Raw genomic sequence first — 16,939 nt, forward strand, 5'->3', positions numbered from 1 at the left:
ATTTATTACTTGTGTTCAAAATTGAAGAAAATTGTGATTCTTTTTTTTAACGATTAGTAAATAACGTCACGAACAGTTGAACATGACATGAGGAATGAAGGAGAACATGAGTTGCTCTGAACGACAGATTCACACATGTTTATGTTTCGTTCTTCATCAAGACTACAAAATGATCGATTCCACCAACCAGGTTTCTGTAGTGTAGTGGTTATCACGTTCGCCTAACACGCGAAAGGGCCCTGGTCCGAAACCGGGCGGAAACAAAACTTATTTATTACATGAGATTTTTCTCTCGAACCCGTCGCTGTTTTTACCCCGCTTACGCGAAGCGAACATTGGGGTTCAGCAGCTCGTTCTCTTCTGGCGATTACGCAAGAACACAGTTGCACTTTTTTGCAAGTATGTTGATCACTCCGGTTTGTGTGTTTTAGTCAGTAGTCAGGTTCACTATGTTTTTTCGTTCAAAATTTTTGGAGATTAGCAAAAGTACACATTTTTGAAATATTCAGAGCATGAGGAAACCAAAAATTAATGTTTACATTTGCGGAGACACCTTTGCGAAAATGACCCTCAGGACAGTGATGAAGATCTGTAAAAGCATATTCCTGAACGGTATAGACCTCGTAGATCCTGTGTATAGGACTTATAGTTCAATCTGATACTACCTATAACTTCCTATAACAACCTATAACTTCAAAGGACTTGCAATATCATGTATTATGTAATACTGTAGCGGTTACCGCTGGATGCACACAATCGCCTTGCACCGGCCAGAACACGGCCAGACGCGCCTCTCCCGGGCATGCCCGGACTCACTGTTCCCGGGCACGCCCGAACCTCCTGGGCACGCCCGGTGTCGTCTTTCCCGGGCTCGCCCAGAGCGTCCGGGCATGCCCGCTATCGCCTTTCCAGGGCTCGCCCAGAGCGTCCGGGCATGCCCGCTATCGCCTTTCCAGGGCTCGCCCAGAGCGTCCGGGCATGCCCGCTATCGCCTTTCCAGTGCTCGTCCAGAGCGCCCGGGCACGCCCAGCCTCGACTTGCCAGGCCACAGCCAAACACGCCCGGGCAGGTCCAGACTCGCCTTTCCAAGGCTCGCCCTTGATACCCGGGCATGCCCGGTACAGCTTTTGCCGGGCAAACTTCCCGACATAAATGTGTATATATATTGCTGCCCGATAAACGGGCTTTTCAGAGTACCCGAGTGTGATACATTTATTAAACCTACTCGGACGAATTTCCATCTTTGGTCGCGTCAATTCTTTCAACTCGCGTTGGAGCCCAGCTCCTTCATTGGTGACCTACCGACATGGATTCGGCAGTGACGCTTAAACTGCCTACCTTCTGGGAGGCTCACGCGGCTGTTTGGTTCGCTCAGGCGGACTCTCAGTTCGCCCTGCGAGGCATCACCGCGGACGACACCCGCTTCCACCATGTTGTGGCGGCGCTCGGTTCCGCCACCGCGGCCCGCGCCTTGAGCCTCCTCCAGCACCCGCCGGCTGCTGACAAATACGACGCGCTGAAGACACTCCTCCTCGTGTTAGTGTGTGCAGTTGGTTTGGGCACTCCACCACTGTGAGGATGTCGGCCAGGTGAGGCCGCAGGTGGGCTCTGGGAGCCGTTAGTGTCAGTGGGTGCCTGAGGATCCCGGGGGTGGATCGGGCAGCCCGTGCCAGAGAGGGCACTGAGGGGGTGAGAGTGCGAGAGGGCCTTCCCCAGTTAGTTAGGTTAGGGTGAGGAGCTAGGTAAGCTCGGGTGGCAACTGCAGTGGTGGAGGTGTGCAGGTGGGTAGACCTGCTGGGAGAGCTACACGTCACAGCCCAGAAATTGTGCGAGGGCACCGGGAGATGAATCGGGGGAGTGAGACCCCAAATTGAGAAGCACCACAGTTTGGTCAATGGGAATTAGTTTTTAGAACCCATAGTATAAGTTGGCCAATGGATTGGCAGGGAAAGACCCCGGGTAATGTAAAGTTGTTAAAGTCATTTAGGAAATAGTTAGGATTGATGAACCTGTCGCACCATACGCAGCCACTTACCTGAGGTGATGATGATGACTCCACACCTGTGTTTTCTTTGTTCTGTGTGCAGGAAATGAGAATTGCTGTGTGGATTTGTGAGACGCATCACGACGTGGATAAGACATTGGGGTGATTCCATCTCTCCCTCCTTAGGAGGGACTGATGATGAATTGGTGATGGCAAATTTTGATGTTGAGTTGGAGATGGCAAATTTTGATGAGAGTTGGAAATGGCAAATTTGATTGGTTAGGAGGGAGAGAAGACGAATTTGGTTTATGGGAGGAACGGGGAAGACAGTAGGGACGTTTGTTGATGTGTAAAGTAGATGTTTATGGGTAGTGTTGTGTTTTGTGGATACAGTAAGGGGTAAGGGAGGGGCAATGTAGGTTACCTGGTGGGGGGGGGGGCGTACGGTAGGAACGTACCTGTCTCACCTGGTTCCCATGTGCCCCCAGTGTGCATCACCTGGTATTGCGTGCACTTTTGCGCCCTTACCACCTTACTCACTTGTCTTCTTCTTTTGTCTCCCACCTACGAGGATCTGGCTTTGGGGCAGAGAGAGAGGAGAGAGAGGTGCTGGCTCCGCAGTTGTGGGCCTGTACTTTCGCTGCTTGCTGCCTGGATCGATACACCATATGGACCGCAATTTTTGTGGCCGCCCACCATGGACCGCAGTTCTTTTGCGGCCAAGCACCACCCGTTGATGGACTTCTGGGTCAACGTGGCACCTATGCCATACAGGTGAACCACTTATAGTTGGCCCCCCCTGACGGCCACAATTTAGAAATGGACGCGGTTGGCGCCTTTCTTTATTTTTGAAGGAAGCCAGAACACCAAGTGGGCTCCAAGGCAAGACCAGCGGCAGAACATCGGCCGGCTGCGACACCACCGGTGATTATTGAACACTTTATTGGTGCACCGGATGGTGCTGACTGTACATGATGGGGTGGTGCTTTTGGTGCTTGGATGGGGTGCTCTGCACATTATTAAAGGCCGTAAGGCCACAGAGCACTCGTGGGGTGGTGTATCGATGCTGGCATGCGTGCTCTCTCTATGCATAACATCTGCATGTGTTCCTCAAAGAACAGGTCCTGGATCGTAGTGTAAATATCAGTGTAGTCTTGTGTAAATAATGCTCCCTACCGGCTGTATGTTTAGTTTGAGGATTCTTTCCGCGATTCGGTTATCCTGTGGGTGTGTTTCTGTGAGGAGAAGGGTGCAACGTCGCAGGGGGACATATTTACTCATTTGTGAACATCTGTAAAACTGTCGCACTCAGGGTTGAGTTAATAGTAGAGGGAACTACATCTGAGTGCCACACTAACGTAGGTAAAAATTTATCGGGTCGGGACGCCCCGAGGTAGAGAAGGGTGCAATGTTGCGGATATGGGATTTGGCCTCCATCCATATCCGCTTGTAAATATTCCCCTATTTCCCCAATACTTCCCAACTATCCCCAATCCCCCATTCCCTAGTCACATTTTCTGTAAACAACACTCTGTAGAACCGACCTTCCCCTATTTCCCCCATTAAATGTCGCACCCAGGTTCACCGCATCTCACGTAGACAACTATAGGACATCTTGCTAGTTATTCTTAGTCTATGTCAGTTAAGGACTCGTTTCCATTAATCCTGACTCTTCGTTGCACCAGAATGTGATTGTATGGCACCGTTAGAAAGTTTAGGACCTCCCAATACCTCCCCGCAGCTCTTCCTTATGGTACAACAACAACAACAACAACAGCGGCGGCGGCGCGGGGAGTGTGCGTCCTCACTCCGGCTTGGTTAGCCGCCATTGAACATGTGCTCCGACGGGGTTACCACGCAGGGGCTCGCTGTCAGCTCCTCGTCAAGGGCGGAGCCCGGTAACCCCCCGCACCCAATGGAAGCGGCGGACCGATTCCATCTGGGGCGGAGCTAACGAGCCGAGGGCATGTCACTCCCCGCTGGACATGCGCAGGAAGAGGGAGGTGACGTCAGATGCGCCTCAGCTTGAAGGAAGAGGGACGCCACCAACCAAGCGCTGAATACCTCCCCGCATCTCTGGACTGGACCGAGCTGTATCCTGTCCCTGAGCCAAGGTGCACCTTGAGCTATCGACTGCCTGCCCTTCCTTGCCATCAATCCCTGTGTGAGTCAGTCTTGTCCCGTTTGTCTGTGGTCTGTCGGGGATAGATAAGACTGTGTCTAAGTGCCCATCTTTCTGTGCTTTACCTCTTACCGTGTAATCTACCCGTTTCTGCATCACCAATTATATCCTCCTCCGGAGGTCTTGAGAACTGTACCCCTTGTGTCGTTACATTAATCCCAGCCGTTGTGTCCTTTCCTTCATTGATTTAGCATAGCGCGATTTGGCCAACGTTCGAGTGGAATCGGGCGGGATAGGGTTCTAATCGGGGAGTACCTGTGCGGACGCGGTAATACCAAACCGCTCGGTAAACTAACATCTAAAACCGCGTCTGTAACAATATGTATTTTATGGTGGCCATTTTGAAAATCCAAAATGGCGGCCATGCAGGTGTCTGTGCAAATGCCAACATTGATTTTCGGATTCTCCATGCTCTGATGATTCCAAAAATGTACAGGTTTGCTAATCCCAACATTTTGAACGAAATTATATTTGTTAACATAGTGAACCTGTACATATATCTTCATCACTGTCCTGAGTGTCATTTTCGCAAAGGTGTCTATGCAAATGCCAACATTAATTTTTGGAATCCTCATGCTCTGAATATTCCAAAAATGTATAGTTTTGCTAATCTCCAAAAAATTTGATCCAAATTATATTTGTTACCATCGTGAACCTGACTACAGGGCCCTTAGGGATATTTTGGGGCCGTTTGGTTCAAATTCTTCCAAAAGCACCAAATTTGGCCCAGATGTTGCCCATGCCATGCTCTTTCAATTTTTGACGGGCGCCAAGACGGACGCCCCCCACCCCACCCCCCGGGGGGCCCCATATTGACGAAATACAAAATGGCCGCCACCCGGATTAGAGGAAAATCAGTTAAATAACCAAAAGGGTTGGAATCATGTATGATACTGTGGCGTACACGAAAGCCCACTGGCGTGGTGACATCATTCCGCGCACAAAGTGTGCGGCGGCCACACCAGAGGGGTAGGCGTGGCCTCAGGATATACACCGGACGTGCAGCCCAGAGCGCGCCAGTGCTACAGTGACCTCTTTGGAATAAAGAACGAAAACTTACCGCGTTGTCCGCTTCCTCCTTGGTAGCAAGTCACGCGCGTAGCACCGCGTGCTTCATTGGTGACCTCCGACATTCGAGTCAGCCGTCGCTGACGACCCGAAACCGCCGCAACAATGGCTACCAACGCGGTCTCCATCAAGCTCCCCGAATTCTCGGGGGCTCGGGGTCCAGCTGCACTGAACCACGGCCTACCACCCCCAGGCCAACGGCCTGTGCGAGCGCTTCCACCGCTCCTTGAAGGCCGCGCTCCGGGCCACCCTCCGCGACGGCGGCTGGGTCGACAGGCTCCCCTGGGTCCTGCTGGGCCTCCGGACGGCGCCCAAGGACGACCTGCGCGCCTCCGCGGCGGAGTTGGTTTTTGGACAACCGCTGCGGGTGCCGGGCGAGTTCCTCCCCGACCCCACGGCACCATGGTCTGCGGCGCAGGAGCGTTCTGCGCTGCAGGAGACCGCCCGGAGGTTCGCCCCTGTGCCGACGGCGCACCACGGGCACCCTCCTACACATGTCGCCCTGGAGCTTCGCCCCGCGGAGTACGTCTTCGTCCGGCACGACGCCCACCGGACGCCACTGCGGCCCCCGTACGATGGGCCTTTCCGCGTGCTGGAGACCGGGGTGAAACATTTCACCCTGGACATCGGCGGCACTCCTGACCGGGTCTCCATAGACCACCTCAAGCCGGCCCACCTCGACGTGGACCACCCACCGCCGGTGGCTCGGCCCCCCGGCACCGCCCAGCACCACAGGCACGCCGCCCCCCGGTTCGGCACCCATCCCGGGTACAGCCGGGGGCATCCCACCTGGCATCCCTGCACCCCGGACGCCGCCGGTCGCCAGAGGGCGCTTCGGCCGGGTCATCCGTTTGCCCCGCAAACTGGCCCTCCAGGTGCGCGGGAATTCTGGGGGGGCGCGTGTGGCGGACACGGAAGCTCACTGGAGTGGTGACATCATTCCGCGCACCAAATGGGCGGCGGCCACGCCGAGGGGTAGGCGGGGCCTCAGGATATACACCGGGCGTGCAGCCCGGAGCGCGCCAGTGCTACAGTGACCTCTTTTAATAAAGAACATTAAACTTACCGCGTTGTCCGCTTCCTCCTTGGTAGCAAGTCGCACGCGTAGCACCGCGCACTTCAAGTTCATCTATAAATTACAAACCATTGAAACAAGAGCGCATCTATTAATTACATACCATTAATATATGAGTGCGTCGATAAATTACATACCAATAATATATGAGTACATCTATTAATTACAAACTATTGAAACATGAGTGCATCTATTAATTACATACCATCAATATATGAGTACATCTATTAATTACAAACCAATGAAACCTGAGTGCATCTATTGATTACATACCATTAATATATGAGTATATCTATTCATTACAAACCATTGAAACATGAGTGCGTCTATTAATTACATACCATCAATATATGAGTACATGTATTAATTATTTACAAACCATTGAAACATGAGTGCATCTATGAATTACATACCATCAATATATGAGTACATCTATTAATTACAAACCAATGAAACCTGAGTGCGTCTATTGATTACATAACATTAATATATGAGTACATCTATCAATTACAAACCATGGAAACGTGTGTGTCTATTAATTACATACCATCAATACATGAGTACGTCTATTAATTACAAACCATTGAAACCTGAGTGCGTCTATTAATTACATACCATTAATATATGAGTGCGTCTATAAATTACATACCAATAATATATGAGTACATCTATTCATTACAAACCATTGAAACCTGAGTGCGTTTATTATTTACATACCATTGAAACCTGAGTGTGTCTATAAATTACATACCATTAATATATGAGTTCATCTATTAATTACAAACCATTGAAACATGAGAGCGTCTATTAATTACATACCATCAATATATTTGAGTACATCTATTAATTACAAACCAATGAAACCTGAGTGCGTCTGTTGATTACATACCATTAATATATAAGTACATCTATTATTTACAAACCATGGAAACGTGAGTGCATATATTAATTACAAACCATTGAAACCTGAGTGCATCTATTCATTACATACCATTGAAACCTGGGTGCATCTATTAATTACATACCATTAATATATGCGTACATCTATTAATTACAAACCATTGAAACGTGAGTGCGTCTATTAATTACATCCCATTAATATATGAGTACATCTATTAATTACAAACCATTGAAACGTGAGTGCATCTATTAATTACATCCCATTAATATATGAATACATCTATTAATTACAAACCATTGAAACTTGAGTGCGTCTATTAATTACATACCAGTGGCAACTAAATGCGGCTCATAATTACATACGATTGAAACAGTATGTCTATTAATTACATACCATTCAAACCTGAGTACATCTATTAATTGCACACCATTAATATATGAGTACATCTATTAATTACAAACCATTGAAACATGAGTGCGTCCATTAATTACATACCATTCAAACCCAGGTACATCTATTAATTACATACCATTGAAACCTAAATGCGGCTCTTAATTACATACTATTGAAACATTAGTACATATATTAATTACATTCCATTCAAACCCGAGTACGTCTATTAATCAAAGAGCATTGATGAACAAATGCATTTTGTTTGTATTTAAAATGTATATTGGGAAAAAATGCCAGGGGCATAGAAGGGCGCCTCTATATGGTATGTGCCATGTGGCAACGTAGAGAAAATAAGGGACATTCCAGAGCTTGCAGAAAATGTGGTACAATGGAATGAAGAGACATTCAGAAAATCTAGGGTGCATGCTTTACTACCCTTATGTTCTTAGGAGGAACCAAGTAATGCTCTAGAAAAGTTAATATGAAAGGTCGCCAATTTGATTCATACAGCTACATGAAGAAGTAAATGTATTTTATTTGCCAGATGTAGGATGCCCCCCTTTAACCTTCCCAGAGCATTACTTGGTTCCTCCTCAGAACACAAGGGTAGTCCAGCATGCACACAAGATTTTTTGAATGTCCCTTATTTTGTATTGTTTGGCATTTTCTACAAGCTATGGAATGTCCCTTCTTTTCTATACTTTGCCACATGGCACATACCCTTATATAAAGGAGCCTTTTCTCTGTCTCTGACATTTTCCCCAATAATTATAATTATCGTAGGCTTTATGGGTATTAAATAGAAATACAGTATGACAAAATAATAGTTTACCTTTGAATTACAACACAAACAAAATTAACTGGACTCTGTTAATTTGTAACAAGCTCCACTCTCTTCCTCATGGAGTGTTTGATAAACTTACACAACTCACAACACTGGATCTGGAGACGAACCAGCTGAAATCTGTTCCTGTTCCTTCTCTTGTAAAAACCTGCAATATCTCTATTGTTCTGATGAACATTTAAACGTCACAAAGACAAAGCCAAGTGTTACCGGTTTGATTATTTCATAACAACATTCAAACATTATTTCTGTGTTCATTGCAAACATTGTTCATTGTAATTAATTCCTTCGTTTTTCACTTTCTATCATCGTTCTCTCTCCTTCTCCATCACTCCAAAATTATTTGTTTAAACGTTGTAAAAGTGTTCTTTGTCCCCCTTGTGTTGTGGTCTCCCCGAGGTGCACGTTTGTGGTGGAATTGTGGATTTCGAATACTTTCCATTGTTATTTTTTCGAATTGATAACAATAGAAATTTGTTCAAAATATTTCATTTCGAAAAGATCTCATGATGTAACTCCCCCATCCCGTCTCTATGTCGACACAGTACCTTTCCCACAGTGTAGACATACAATGTGGACAACCACCTATTAAAACTGCGATAGTTTCTTCTTCTTCTTCTTCCCCTGCCCTTCCTCCACCCCCCCCCCCCCCCCCCACCCCCCTCCCCCCGGCCTCTTTCCAGGTCCTAAAACCTTAAAACGAATGTTCTCTGCAACAGTTGGTCTGATTGGCACGAAATTTTTATCAAGTGATTGGACAGACCTGTATAATTTTTTACTGCTGATTATGACGTCATAAGTCACATGATAATGGCGCCATCTTTGAAAAAAGCTGAAAATTTGCCCTTGTAGCGGTTACCGCTGGATGCACACAATCGCCTTGCACCTGCCAGAACACGGCAAGACGCGCCTCACCCGGGCATGCCCGGACTCACTGTTCCCGGGCACGCCCGCTCTCGCCTTTCCAGGGCTCGCCCAGAGCGTCTGGGCATGCCCGCTCTCGCCTTTCCAGGGCTCGCCCAGAGCGTCCGGGCATGCCCGCTATCGCCTTTTCAGGGCTCGCCCATAGCGTCCGGGCATGCCCGCTATCGCCTTTCCAGGGCTCGCCCAGAGCGTCCGGGCATGCCCGCTATTGCCTTTCCAGGGCTCGTCCAGAGCGCCCGGGCACGCCCAGCCTCGACTTGCCAGGCCGCAGCCAAACACGCCCGGGCAGGTCCAGACTCGCCTTTCCAAGGCTCGCCCTTGACACCCGGGCATGCCCGGTATAGCTTTTGCCGGGCAAACTTCCCGACATAAATGTGTATATATATTGCTGCCCGATAAACGGGCTTGGGAGAATACCTGAGCTGTTTTGTTTCAATAAAGCAACTCGGACGAATTCCGTCTTTGGTCGCGTCAATTCTTTCGACTCGCGTTGGAGCGCAGTTCCTTCATTGGTGACCTACCGACATGGATACGGCAGTGACGCTTAAACTGCCTACCTTCTGGGAGGCTCACGCGGCTGTTTGGTTCGCTCAGGCGGACTCTCAGTTCGCCCTGCGAGGCATCACCGCGGACGACACCCGCTTCCACCATGTTGTGGCGGCGCTCGGTTCCACCACCGCGGCCCGCGCCTTGAGCTTCCTCGAGCACCCGCCGGCTGCTGACAAATACGACGCGCTGAAGACACTCCTCCTCGACGCTTTCGCCCTCTCACCGGCAGCACGCGCACGGCGCCTGCTCGCTCTGCCCGAGCTCGGCGACACGTGCCCGTCCGAGCGCATGGACTATATGCTCTCGTTGCTCGGTGAGCACTCTCCGGATTTTCTGTTCCGCGAGCTGTTCCTTCGCCAGCTGCCTCACCCGGTATGCCTCGCCCTGGCTGGCACGTTGATCACGGATTCCCGTGCCCTCGCCAGGGAAGCCGATAAGATCTCCTCGGCGGGCCAGCACATCGGCGCGGTTACCTGGAGCCCGCCGCAGTCCGAGGCGACGCCCACGACACCCGAGCGCCCTGCGCAGTTGGAGGCCGAACTGCCGGTGCAACTTAGGATGGAAGTTCACCTTTCAGAATGACAACGACCCAAAAAACAGCAAAGCTCCACTGGAGGAGCTGAGGACAAAGAGATAAATGGCCTTGAGTGGCCCAGTCAGAGCCCGACCTAAGTCCAATCGAAAATCTGTGGCGCGACTTGAAGATTGCTGTCCATCAAAGCTCCGCACACAACTTGACTGATCTTGAACAGTTTGGTACCGAAGAATGGGCAAATATTGCCCAATCAAGGTGTGCAAAGATGGCAGAGACCCTATCCCAACAGACACACAGCTGTAATGTCTGATTGAATGTAATTTAATTCCAGGCTTTAAAGCAACAAAAGGTAAAAAAAAATTTGAAAGAGATTGTAGACTTTCCATGTGCACTGTATTTGCCCTCTAACCCGAAACTGCACACACAATTTCAATGAAACTGGATCACAACCTTCATCGCTCATGATGTACCAAAATGTGTTCATGGCATTGAGAATGTCGAGGACCTGTGGGGGGTTTGAGTGACTGTCCATCTTTTGGTAGTTGTTTTATCTGGTAATAGTCGGAAAATATGTACCTACTCTATTATCAAAAGTTTGGTTTTCATATTATCGTGATTTTATCACATCATATTCCGATTAAAAGGTTCTGATTTGAAATGAGAGCATTATCCAAGTCTTCACATGGAATCAGGAACAGACTTCAGCTAGTTGCTGTACAGCTCCAGACTTGTTAATTTAGTGAGTTTATCAAAGATTCCCACGGGGAGGAACTTTAACTGATTACGATCCAGTTCAAGCCTTGCTAGTTGTGTAAGTTTATCAAAAACTCCACTCGGAATGGACGGAATCTTGTTGTTGTAGCGGCTGCCGCTGGGTTTTCACAATCGCCTTGCACCTATCAAGGACGCGGAGCGATCACCATGCCGGGCTCGTCCAGGACGCCCGGGCAGGCCCGCGCTCAACTTGCCAGGCCTCGGTCGGGACGCCCGGGCATGCCCTGGCATGCCCGGGCAGGCTCGCCCTCAACTTGCCAGGCCGCAGCCAGGACGCTGGGCCACGCCCCCTGGCGCCGGGCCTGGGCAAACGCTCCGGGATAATAGGTATATATATTGCTGCCCGATAAACGGGTTTTCAGAGTGCCTGAGTGTTTGATTTGATTAAAGCAACTCGGATGAATTCCAGCTTTTTGTCGCGTCCATTCTTCCGATCGACGTGGGAGCCCCAGCTCCTTCATTGGTGACCTACCGACATGGACACGGCAGTCGCCCTTAAACTGCCTACCTTCTGGGAGGCTCACGCGGCGGTTTGGTTCGCACAGACGGAGTCCCTGTTCGCCCTGCGAGGCATCACGGCCGACGACACCCGCTTCCACCATGTGGTAGCTGCGCTCGGTTCGGCTACCGCGGCCCGCGCCCTGAGCCTCCTCGAGAGCCCGCCAGCCGCTGACAAATACGGCGCGATTAAGAAGCTTCTCCTCGATGCTTTCGCCCTCCCATCGGCGGAACGCGCACGGCGCCTGCTCGAACTGCCTGAGCTCGGCGACACGCGCCCTTCCGAGCGAATGGACTACATGCTTTCACTGCTCGGCGAGCACTCTCCAGCATTCCTGTTCCGGGAGCTGTTCCTCCATCAGCTGCCTAACCCGGTACGCCTCGCCCTGGCAAGCACGACGATCACAGATCCCCGGGCCCTTGCCAGAGAAGCCGACAAGATCTCCGCCGCAGGACAGCGCATCGCAGCGGCAACATGGGACCCACCGCCGTCCGACGCAACACCCATGGCGCCTGAGCACCCGGCACGGTCGACGGCCGAACTGCCGACGCAATTGGCGGCCGCTACACCGAGCCGACCACCTCCAGCACGACGACCGGGGCCTCCACCTGACCAAGCGTGGTGTTACTATCATGCCAGGTTCGGACAGAAGGCCCGGACATGCCGACCCCCGTGCACCTTCGGCAGGCCGGGAAACTGCCGGGCCGGCGTTCATTACCAGCCATGAGCGCCGGCCACACGGGCAACTTACTGTTCATCACGGATAAAGCGTCCGGACGGCGCTTCCTGTGCGACACCGGCGCCAAACTGAGCGTCATACCCGCCTCTGACCAGGACAGGCAATCCGCGGTTTGCGGCCCCTCCTTGGTTGCGGCCAACGGATCGACCATCCGCACCTTCGGCCCGCGCAACGTCACCCTCTGCTTCGGTGGCCAACGCTTTGCTTGGACGTTTGTAACCGCAAACGTGCCCATGGCTCTGCTAGGCGCCGACTTCCTCTGCGCACACGGACTGCTGGTGGACGTCCAACGGCGTCGTTTAATCAACGCCGAAACCTTCAGCTCCCTGGTATGCACATTGAGCAGCTCCGCGCCGACCGAGCTGGCATGCACCGTCCCGGCGGCGAACGAGTTTGCTCGCCTGCTCACGGAGTTCCCGGCCCTCACGCGGCCGACGTTTTGCGGCCGTCGCAGTATGGCATGGGATCGAGCACCACATACCAACCACGGGCCCGCCGGTCTACGCCAGGGCCCGCCGCCTCGACCCAGCCAAGCTCGCCGTAGCGAAGGCCGAATTCGACGCGTTGGAGCACCTCGGCATCGTGCGGCGCTCCGATAGCACGTGGGCCTCGCCACTGCACATCGTGCCAAAGCCGGGGGGTGGATGGCGTCCGTGTGGCGACTACCGCCGTCTCAATGACGCTACCACCCCCGACAGGTACCCGATCCCGCATATCCAAGACTTCTCCGCCCGTCTGGCGGGACGGGTCATTTTTTCGAAAATTGATCTCATACGGGGATATCACCAGGTACCTGTCAGGGCGGCCGACGTCCCTAAAACGGCAGTCATCACGCCGTTCGGCTTATTCGAATTCTTGCGGATGCCGTTTGGTCTCAAGAACGCGGCTCAGGCGTTCCAGCGCTTGATGGACGGCGTGCTGCGTGACCTGCCGTTCCTTTTCGTTTACCTGGACGACATCCTCGTCGCCAGCACGTCCCGGGCCGAGCACGTCCTCCACCTCCGAACACTGTTCGGGCGCCTCAGCGAGCACGGCCTCATCGTCAACCCGGCCAAATGCCACTTCGGCACGACGGCCGTTGATTTTTTGGGCCACCACATCACCAAGAACGGGGCCGTGCCGCTGCCAACCAAGGCCGAGGCCATCACCACGTTCCCGCGTCCCCGTACCATAAAGGCCCTGCAGGAATTCCTGAGAATGGTGAATTTTTATCACCGCTTCGTGCCCCGCACTGCTCAACTCATGCGGCCCCTCTACGAAGCCCTCCGGGGCAAGCCGGCCAAGCACGACATCGCCTGGTCCGCAGCAATGGATGCGGCCTTCCAGCGCTCAAAGCGGGCCCTCGCCGACGCAACACTGCTCGCTCACCCGGTGCTCAACGCTCCCATCGCCCTCACCACGGATGCCTCCGACTACGCGGTGGGCGCCGTACATGAGCAATGGGTGAACGGGGTTTGGCAGCCACTCGCTTTTTTCAGCCGGCAGCTCCGGCCGAACGAGCTCAAATACAGCACGTTTGACCGGGAGCTCCTCGGTCTACACCTGGCCGTCCGCCATTTCCGCCACCTCCTGGAGGGCCGACCTTTCACGGCGTTCGTCGACCACAAGCCGTTGGTTTACGCCATGGCCAAGGTCACGGAGCCATGGTCGGCCCGCCAACAGCGCCACCTCTCCGCCGTGTCGGAGTTTACCACGGACATCCGGCACGTCGCCGGCAAAAACAACGCCGTGGCCGACTGTCTTTCCCGGGCCAGCGCGAACGCGGTCCACCTGGGCGTGGATTTTGCGCTTATGGCGGCGGACCAAACCACCGACACCACGGTGCAAGCCCTCCGGGCGGCGGACACGGGCCTCCGCCTGGCCGACATCCCCTGCGCGGACACTGTCCTGCTCTGCGACGTCTCCCAAGGCCAGCCTCGCCCCATCGTGCCCGTCACCTGGCAACGCCGCATCTTCGCCTCCCTCCACGGCCTTTCCCACCCGGGCCGGAAAGCTTCCCAGAAGCTGGTGTCGGCGCGTTTCGTCTGGCACGGCCTTCGTCGGGACGTCCGCGATTGGACCAGCACCTGCACGGCCTGCCAACGGGCCAAGGTCCACCGACACACCCAGGCCCCGCTGGCACCTTTCACCGTGCCCGAACGACGTTTCGACCACGTCAACGTGGATCTGGTGGGCCCCCTCCCCCCGTCACGGGGGTTCACACACCTGCTCACCATGGTGGACAGGACCACCAGGTGGCCGGAGGCCGTTCCCCTCGTCTCCACCACCACCGCCGATGTGGCACAGGCTTTCATCGCCACCTGGGTCGCCCGCTTCGGCGCACCGGCGGACATCTCGTCAGACCGCGGACCACAGTTCACCTCCGAGCTGTGGGGCACGGTCGCCCGCAACCTGGGGGTCAAGCTCCACCGTACTACGGCCTACCACCCCCAAGCAAACGGGTTGTGCGAGCGATTCCACCGCTCCATGAAGGCCGCGCTCATGGCCGGCCTTCAAGACGGCGGTTGGGCCGACCGGCTGCCGTGGGTCCTTTTGGGCCTTCGCACGGCCCCCAAGGAGGACCTCCAGGCATCCACCGCCGAGCTTGTCTATGGCCAGGCGCTACGCGTCCCGGGCGAATTCGTGCCCGACGCTACCAGTCCCTGGTCCGCAGCTCACCAGCGCTCGGACCTCCAGGACGCCGCCCGACGGTTTGCCCCCGTGCCAACATCCCACCACGGTGACCCCCAGTCCTACGTCCCCCCAGCACTCCGCACAACGGAGTATGTTTTTGTGCGTCACGACGCACATCGGTGGCCACTCCAGCCGCCGTACGACGGGCCCTTCCGGGTGCTGCGACGGGACGACAAGTCGTTCGTCATCGACATCGGCGGCAGGTCGGACCGGATTGCGGTGGACCGCCTCAAGCCGGCGCACGTGGACGTCGACCACCCACCACGGGTGGCCCTTCCGCCGCGGCGAGGCCGCCCCCCGTCCACGGTGCCCCCCACTCGACCGCAAACTAACCTCACCGGACCCCCTCCCACGACCCGCCAGGGGTCGCTTCGGCCGGGTCATCAGGACCCCCCTCAAATTGACCCTGCCGGGTGCAAGTCGATTCTGGGGGGACGTGTGTAGCGGCTGCCGCTGGGTTTTCACAATCGCCTTGCACCTATCAAGGATGCGGAGCGATCACCATGCCGGGCTCGTCCAGGACGCCCGGGCAGGCCCGCGCTCAACTTGCCAGGCCTCGGTCGGGACGCCTGGGCATGCCCGGGCATGCCCGGGCAGGCTCGCCCTCAACTTGCCAGGCCGCAGCCAGGACGCTGGGCCACGCCCCCTGGCGCCGGGCCTGGGCAAACGCTCCGGGATAATAGGTATATATATTGCTGCCCGATAAACGGGTTTTCAGAGTGCCTGAGTGTTTGATTTGATTAAAGCAACTCGGATGAATTCCAGCTTTTTGTCGCGTCCATTCCTCCGATCGACGTGGGAGCCCCAGCTCCTTCATTGTCATCCAGATAGAGCCCCGTTAGTTCGGAGAGTTTATTAAACACTCCATCAGGAAGATACTTCATTTGTTGTTAGGTTTTGTTTTAATTCCATGTCAATCATTTTAAAATCAGAATGGGAATTCAAATATTGTTATTGATTGGGAAGACTGTGGTGCCATCTGTATCTGTTCTTAATCCCATTTTATTATCCTCCAAGCAATAGCATTCGTCCCCAGTGATAGGAAACGTTTTCAGTTAATATATCAATTTAAATTATTTCATGGACTTTATAAAGGTTAATTATATTGCACTCTTGGTTTCACTCAGAGTCAAAGCTCTGAGAAACCCACACCACCCACCGCAAAATGGTGGTGCAACATTGGGTGGTGGAGGTTGGATTTGTTTCTAAAGAGGGCAAAATGTATCTGTTTTAAAAAGCTAAAACAATTTAGTGTAGAATATGCTGCATGCAAAATAATATCCTGCAATCAATGCTGGTGCAGATTATCAAATGTGGCGAGAGAAGCTGCCGCCATAAAATGGGTACAGATTAACACACAGACAGATAAAATGATGCACAATACGTATGTGTATATATTTATGAGATGCATATAATTTTTTTGTGTTGTTATATTATTTCATTATACACAATACATATATGTTTTTGTATTGTTGTCATTTTGTTTCCGTTGACATTGTTTAAGCTTTGACCCACCCACATGACCAGCCTGCAGTATATATATATATATATATATATATATATATATATATATATATATATATATATATATATATATATATATATATATATATATATATATTGAAGGAACTGCGCTCCAACGCGAGTCGAAAGAAGTGACGCGACCAAAGACGGAATTCGTCCGAGTTGCTTTATTGAAACAAAACAGCTCAGGTATTCTGACAAGCCCGTTTATCGGGCAGCAATATATATACACATTTATGTCGGGAAGTTTGCCCGGCAAAAGCTATACCGGGCAT

At 52.4% G+C, this 16,939-nt stretch overlaps 1 long non-coding RNA gene and 1 other non-coding gene across 2 annotated transcripts in view; one reads left to right on the forward strand and one right to left on the reverse strand.

Moving 5' to 3' along the window:
- LOC144892446 (uncharacterized) overlaps positions 1 to 16,939 on the reverse strand; it is a 689,374-nt gene that overhangs the window by 500,342 nt on the left and 172,093 nt on the right. The window lies entirely within an intron of this gene.
- Positions 191 to 263, forward strand: TRNAV-AAC (transfer RNA valine (anticodon AAC)). The gene has a single exon. It is a non-coding gene; the product is annotated as a tRNA-Val (tRNA).

The sequence above is a fragment of the Myxine glutinosa genome, chromosome 5, assembly GCF_964187855.1.
Source record: "Myxine glutinosa chromosome 5, kmMyxGlut1.1, whole genome shotgun sequence".
In the NCBI taxonomy this organism is placed as follows: domain Eukaryota; kingdom Metazoa; phylum Chordata; class Myxini; order Myxiniformes; family Myxinidae; genus Myxine; species Myxine glutinosa.